Source organism: Opisthorchis viverrini (genome assembly GCF_000715545.1).
Source record: "Opisthorchis viverrini unplaced genomic scaffold opera_v5_119, whole genome shotgun sequence".
Taxonomy (NCBI): domain Eukaryota; kingdom Metazoa; phylum Platyhelminthes; class Trematoda; order Opisthorchiida; family Opisthorchiidae; genus Opisthorchis; species Opisthorchis viverrini.
The window spans coordinates 987,275-994,997 of NW_008751775.1; positions in this window are offsets into that span (position 1 = coordinate 987,275).

Sequence of the window (7,723 nt, forward strand, 5' to 3'; positions counted from 1 at the left end):
GAAAATTTTCAAGCTCAGAGCACACACATTCATTAGACAAAGTTTTTTCTCGTTTCGGGTGGTAGATGCGTGGAAAGACCTTCCTCCGACGGTTGTTCACGCTCCTTCTAGAACCCAGTTTAAAGCACTATTAGGCAGTTATTTATGCAAATCCTCGCGCTGGGAAGCATACTACCCCGCGCTGAGAACATAAAGAGCAGTGCTACACCCCTTTTCCACTTGTGCCTTTCAGGTAAACCGCAGCCACTGACCGACAGGAACAAAACCGACCCGAGAAACTTGGGCAAAAGCCTCGATTCTCTGTATCAATCCGTGAAATCGTGAAAGGTTTTCTAGGTACCTCACTTCGGAATCCGTTCAAACACCTTGCACGGTTCGCCGGTGAGACTTACAGGCTTGTAGCCGCCATGCGATAGTCGGTCACCAGTTTTGTAGATTGACGTGACAATCGCCTCTATCCAAGCAGAGTGAAGGCGGACTTCGTCAAGCGCCTGACGAAACAACATGTATAAGTGATCTGCCGGCGCGGGCAAAGTTTCCTTCAGAATCCCTGTCGGGCCCCAACGTGCAAAATGGGTTGACCTTGTGCAAGAGATGACAGATGTCTTCCACCGTGAGGACCAATTCTTTTGGAGGCTGTTCGTAGTTGCGCCTTGACAAGACTAGACGAGGACGCTAGGCTTAACAAAGAACCGCTTAGGGATCACTTTGGAGCCAAGCTACCATTGTTGGGTCACTCGTGGGTTTCCCGTTCCTGTCCCTCAAGTAGAACGCGTATTGCTTGTTTCTGAGGCGATATCTCGTGAATTTGAACAGAACATTTGTGTTTTTCCGGGCGAGGTCCAGAGTGGTGGCTTATTTTCGTACGTTCAGTTGGCATATTTCTGATTTACGGCGGTTTCGAATTCAACGATACGCGAGCTCAATCTGTCTCTTGTAGTCAACTTTCGAAAAAATTACGAGACCTCTTCTCCAAAAGTCTCCGATTCCTTCTGGATGGCATGCGGCTCATCCGGCCACGTGCTGGTTCTTTGGAACGAAAATCGCGTCAGCCCAATAAGCTTTCTGGATAACGATCCTGCGTAACCTTTCCAGTGGAGCTGGTCCCAGTTTAACTTGTTAAAGAAAGGTGAGCATTCCTGAGAAATCCGCAGGTCAAACGTTTCGAGTCTACGTTTGAAGCTATGGATTTCGGGCCCAGAAGCAAATGAAATCAAAAGCAAGCACACACTGGCCACTATATTAAGTGGAGCGTTAATTATTGCCTTATCAACGACGTGTCTTTCGTTGGTGATGACCAAGTCTAGGGGGATGGTATTTGGCCTGCGTGGTATCTGGGGGGTGCGACGACATTTTGTGTCCAAGCGCCGCTGCAAAACTCCCACTTGATCCAACCCGCTGGAGCCCTAATCTAGGGGGCTCTCGGAGTGTTGAAGTCACCTTCCGGTAAGAGTTTTGTGAAATATTAGCTAGAGGAGAGTTGCTCGAGCGTTCGTATGAGAGTCTGGTCATCTTCAGCGGACTCGAGAACCTACGGCAGACCATATGGAGAGGCGGAAAACCGGACCCGGAGGGCGGCTTTTGGAATCACAGTTCATGGCAAAAAGTGCAAGAGGACAATCGGGACGGGCAAGGCTGCATATAAGTACAAAGCAACTCAACCAACCCTCCGTCGTTTTGAGTAAGCTGGGAAACAGAGTAGACGTCTATGGAGATCTTGGCGTCAGAGAGATCTGGTCTGAGCAAAATCTCTGTGAGTGAAATTATGCACGGTTGTTTAAGACAAGCTGACTGTGTAATGTCGCAAATTTTGTTGGAAAGACTGAGGCACTTTGTGGACAAACGTTTCAACGCTGCCGCTGATGCTGTGAGCAGCCGAAAATTGTGTGACCAGGGCGGTTAGCAGACTTAATAGTTTTACGTCGGACTTGAGTCCAAAGCTCCGGAGGGGCCTCTGAGTTAAGTTTGTCCTCTTCCTGTATTGGGGGTTCCGGGGGATGTTTTCCATCTGCAGGGATTTTTCGCCCCATGGGAGCCAGTGGGCTTGGGACTTTTACCCTTTGTGGATGACGTTTTTCAACCGCAGGCAAACATTTTGACCATTGCTACTTGTATGTCCCTCATAACCACCTTTTGGATGGCTAGATTTGTTGTTGATCAAAGACTCGGGTTTATTTTGCATTTTGGTGCGGTTGGATCGAAAAGGTGCTATTGCGAGTCCCTGAGCGCTATGTGGTAGCGCCAAGGAGTAATTTCATTGTGGTGCCCCCATGATGCTCGTTTTCGCAGAGGAATGCACCTTGAAGACAGTCAACATTTTTCTGATTTGGCTTATCTTATGTGGTTTGTTTGACCGCAGTCGCCTTTCTTTCGTACTTGTTTTGACACCAGATCCGCCCGTGATTAGCGGGGCTAGGGTTTACGGGTTTGCTGTGGTCAGGTTTTTGGCATTGACTATCGTAGTCCTGGGTGACGATTGTGTCCACAAGCAAAATGGCTGCTTTTGACGGCGTAGGGCTGGAGATTGGCAGTTTCACATTCTCGGTGGTCATAAGGTTGTCGCAGTATTCCCCGATGTCAAGGTTAACCCATGTGGTGAGCTTCGCTGGCTGTCCCCGCACATCTGACTCGGTCCAGGTCGGAAGCTATAACTTTGGCGAGAAGTTTACTACTGCACCCCTGTCGTCTGTTGCGGTAAGAAGCGCCGATGGCGCTACATACTTTGAGTGCTGTTTTCACGTGGAGCTTGCCTTCTCCAGATCATCGCCGCCTTTGCTAGACGAAAGGTCTGTGGTGGTTAAATAGGAACTGCTGCCCTGAGACGCGGCCGGTAGCGTCGACATGCTTTCTGGAGTGCAAGGGACCTTGACTACAATCGGTTTGGCCATCGGTTTGGGGTCGGCTGAACCGGCGCCTAACGGAAGCCGGTTTTGCGCTTCTACCCTAGAACTGCTGTGACCCAGCTTTAGAGGACGATCCCCAGATAGGCGCCTGATTGTTGTGTTGGCCTTTCGAAAGCTAAAAGCCGACTGCAAGATCTTCTATATAACAGTTGGGGAGGAAAGGGTTACTAGAAGCCCAAGTGTTCGCTTGCTCCCTTTCTGGCGTAACCATTCTGCGAGAAGCAATTGACGTACTACTACTTCTTTGAAGCGTCCGTATCCATTTGGAGGAGAATGGCATTTAAAATGTAGGATTTCAAGTCGTCCAAAAAGTAGGTATGGAATTTAAAAATCTGGAATATCGTTGACGCAGATAAGATCTGTTATTCGTCCCACATCAGGGCCTCAAGTAATTCCCATGCAAGTCAACGTCGAGGAGCAGGATGATGCTACCTTCACTGAGAATTTTTTCTCTGATAGGATCGTCCTAGTCCATGGTAGGGTATTCTCGATGAATACCACAAGACGTGTGGGACTCGATTAGATGCACCTTGGAAGCCGAAAACTGCGGCATTCGGAATGATACCCCGGTCCTTAGCTTGGGTTAAGCAGTCCCTAAACACCAGCATGTTTGTCAGGAAGGAACGCTTCAGGAAAAATCCGTATTTTCACTGGAAATATCAGGCTTTTATTGTTTGGGTTATTCGAAATGCCAACCTAGAATGCGTTCCGTCACAGTGCATGATACGCTATTGAGTTTTTTAGGCTTGCAGCTGCCGCGTTTGTCAGCAGTTTTGTAAATAGTCCCCGACGAAGCACAAGGTAATAATAATCATACATTCTTGCTGGGATGATTGACGTTTTCCTAGGGATCCTTCAGTGAACCTCTTCAGACATAAATGCATTAACGTGGTTTGTTTTGTGCAAGAGTTGACGAATGTACTCCTCCGTGAAAACAAATGTGGCTAGAGGCCTTTTGCAGCCACAATTTTAATGTATGCATGTGACGAAGTCGCGGAATACAGGCGAGCAGAACACAGGGCCGCAATGAAATATGCATACGAAGAAACATCATGTAAATGCTACGATATTATGTTTTTAAGTAATACGTAGTTTTGTATGGACAAAATAAGGAACCGACTAAAAAACACTTGATACTGAACCATGAATCAACGCGAATTCCCAAAGAATCCAAACTGTGTCATATGCTGTCGCCTCCAATGCAGAAGCGCTGCAAACAGTCGGTTCCGTTTTTGGAAGCGGTATGGGTATGTTTGAACAAAGCAACTTGCAAGCGAACCATGTTGAGAGAAATAGATGTTATTTCATGTTGCGATAGCATAGCACAGCTTGGTTAAAGACCATATCCGAGTTAGGCTTACGCGGATCCTGTATCTTACCCACTTTCCATTTGGCTTTGGTCGATTGCCCACTCTCTGACCTTGACTAATACATAGTTTTCCCCTATCAGAAAGGCCAGATTCTTGGAAGTATCGTAAGGAGTGGGCGTTATATGATGCAAGCATGATCACCATCAAACCAGCACGGCTGGAAAAATACAGTTACCACGCGTTATTGGAGAGAATATCGAGAAAGTTCGACTCGTTGGAAGTTGAAGGTGGAGAGCAAAAACGAAGCGAAGGAGGGAAAAACAAGAAGCCTGATGCATGACACGAAAGATGAAACGATGAAAAATGAGGAACCAGAACACCAGCTCAGATGAAGCAGCAGAGTTGGCTTCATCCAGCCTGTCATGTTGAACTGAGAACTTAAACCACTGCCAAGGCCCCGTGGACTTGGACTGTTGTGCTCATGATCAGGGTCACAACTGGATAGGTGGAGATGATGAAGTTGAGGGAGTAGCGAAGCGGATAAATGGTAACAGGAATCACAGAAACATGTTGTACAGTGAAACTGTAGAGACTCACTGGTGTCGCCGGTTTGGAATCAGGTATAATGCGTCTCAGGAAGCGTGAGATGAGATGATGGCAACACACGAGCCAGAAAACGAACTGTGTAGAAATCAGTGAATTTTGTGGGAATCACCCACATAGGGATGGTCGAATTCAAATGAAAGCTTCAGCAGGTTGGAATGACTATGTCATGGAGGCAGCCGAGGTCAGGTGGGGAGTTTGTCGTGTTTGCAGTTAATGAAACGTGTGGGCGGGAGGGTACGGTCGAAAAAAGGAATGAAATGGTCGCGAGCGTGCTATCCAACTGGGTATGGCAGTGCCTTGCCATCATCGGCCTGACATGCCTCAGTTTTTGGACGGCCTCTCAACGGACGTCACACTTAAGGTCATTTGACTGGGATGTGCGGTTCTCTGAGCGGCGTGATTCTTTTCAGGGTTGCTGAGGAAACAAAATGGAACAAAGCCGATATAGGATCACATGTTTTCCTGGTCCGCTTGTGGATCCTGTGGTTGGAGATAAAAGCCCAGGATAACAGCCGATCAAGTCGTCCAAACCGGGCATTGCTGAAGTTCAAAGCTTGGGAAGTTGATTGGATAGGATCTGATTAGTAAAGCATGATGAGTTTGAGGAGACATTAAATGGAATGTTTTCATTAATATGCATAGAACGAAAAATTGACGTCTGCCGCGATGAAGGTGATGATAAGCTATTGAATGGAATGGGATAAATCGATTTATGCCTAATGGACTAGTGACTAATAGTAAGGTTTGATAACATATGATATCAGAGTACAAGGGATCTAGTAAGAGCCGATATAAGCACGCAGGTTGGTGCCGTGGTTACGGAAATCAGATGTATAAGGGCTGACCTGAGTGAACTTCCGAGATGACTGGTTCAACTTGTATTTTTTGCGTGAGTCGGACAGTACCAGAAGATAAAGTAAGTTCAAGAGAAATAGTCACCAGTCCCCGAAGCACTGCTATCAGCTTCTAGGAAACAAGTGGTGTGTGGCGGACAAGAAGCCTCTGGGTACCAATACTGAGTGACGGTACAAATATACTTCTCATTTCAAATGTTCACCCCTGGGAGAAGTAGGTAGGTGCGTGTGTTTTGTTTTGTTGACTAAGTTGGCTTTGTGTGGTACAACCAAAATTATGACAGGGGAGGCTACAGTTCCGCAATTCCACGTAAGCGATATGCATCATGGAATCTTCAGACTATAACGTCTGATTTTTTACCAATTTCTTTTTTTAACGGACGGGAGGTTAGTTTTTTTCATTTTTTAATCGTCCGTAGCTAAAGTTTTGCCGGTTAAATGACAACCGGGACGAGTCCAGCCCAGCACCAACAAACACAAAAAACTGCTCTTTAATTGATTTTCTGAATTAAAGGCTATGCTAAGAACCACGGACGATGGGCGAAGCACTCGTGCTACTGAAGTGGTGGCGGGTATACGAACGCACCATGGTGCAACGCAACAAGGTGACCCTCCCTGCAGGAAGTACTGACCACGACACGAGGTTTCCATCCCTCGTGCCCGCCATTAGATCTGCAAGGCTGCATCCACCAAGCAGTCATAATTGCGACTTGCGCATTAGTAAAGAACTCCAGGTACCAGACGTTTTTATCCGGTCTGGGAAAGGGCAGACCAGCATAACGGCTGAGTCAGTTCGAACAAGCGAACGACCGTTGGGAAAGGCAGGTCGCGGAGGCAAATGAGGCGGTAGCCATAATTGGGAGCGTTGGGACAGAACGGAGATGACCAGAGCAAACGAACCATCTTTTGAACAACGAAGTGGACAATACTGGGATAGTCTTGGAGGGAAGGTGATTGTAAGGGGATGGTCGCCATTCCGGAACCACTACCATCGGCCTCAACCTATGAGCGATGCATGGCGATGAAGACTTTATTGTCCACTCCTCGGAGCACCAGGTAGATGTGTTCCTTGTTTGGTTGACAAATATATTTTGGTGCGGTGTAGCCTCTGTTCTGACGAAGGCAGATACATCTGTGCTCGTCGACTGCCATGGGCGTCGCAGAGTATCTTCAAGCTATCCCAGGTATATTGGCTTTTAAAAGGGAAAGACCAATTTTTTCACCCTAATTTGTGGCGTTGACAGATAACTCAACCGAGGCGAGTCCAACACCAGCAGCAACGAACAGTGCGTTTTGATCCCCCGGATTTAAACGTCAGGCTCAGAGCCACCGGCCATTGACGATGCACTCGAGGGGTGGCGGGTATACGAGCACACCATGGTTCAACGTAACAGGGCGACCCTCGCTTCAGGGCGTACCCGTCCAACACACATGGTTTTCATCCTTCGTGCATGATACCAAATCTGCAAGGTAAAAAACCATCGAGCCTATCAGAATGCGGATCGTGCGTTAATAAATACTCCAGCTACCAATTTTTTCTGGTCGGGTCAGAGTAAGGCCAGTAAAGACAGCTCAGTCAATTCGAAAAAGCAAACAGCGTAGTAAAGGCAAGTCGCGGAAAAGACAAATGAAATGATAGCTTCCAATGAGACAGTAGGAATAGGATGGTGATATTCACGATGAGTACACAATGGCTAAACGGCGTCTGAGCGTTGGTGTGAGTTACCATGTCATGCAGAAACGTGCCGCTCGTAAGTTATCCAGAGAGAGAAATGAAATATGGATGAACTCAGAGGAACTGTCTCGCCGTACCTGACTGCGCTGCAAGAAGCCAGGAAGTGATCACTGCCTGAGAAGCGCGGATCAACTGCATTTGTAACCAAATGGCCATAGTTGAAAAATACTTGGTCACGGATTCACGGATTCACGGATTGATACAGAGAATCGAGGCTTTTGCCCAAGTTTCTCGGGTCGGTTTTGTTCCTGTCGGTCAGTGGCTGCGGTTTACCTGAAAGGCACAAGTGGAAAAGGGGTGTAGCACTGCTCTTTA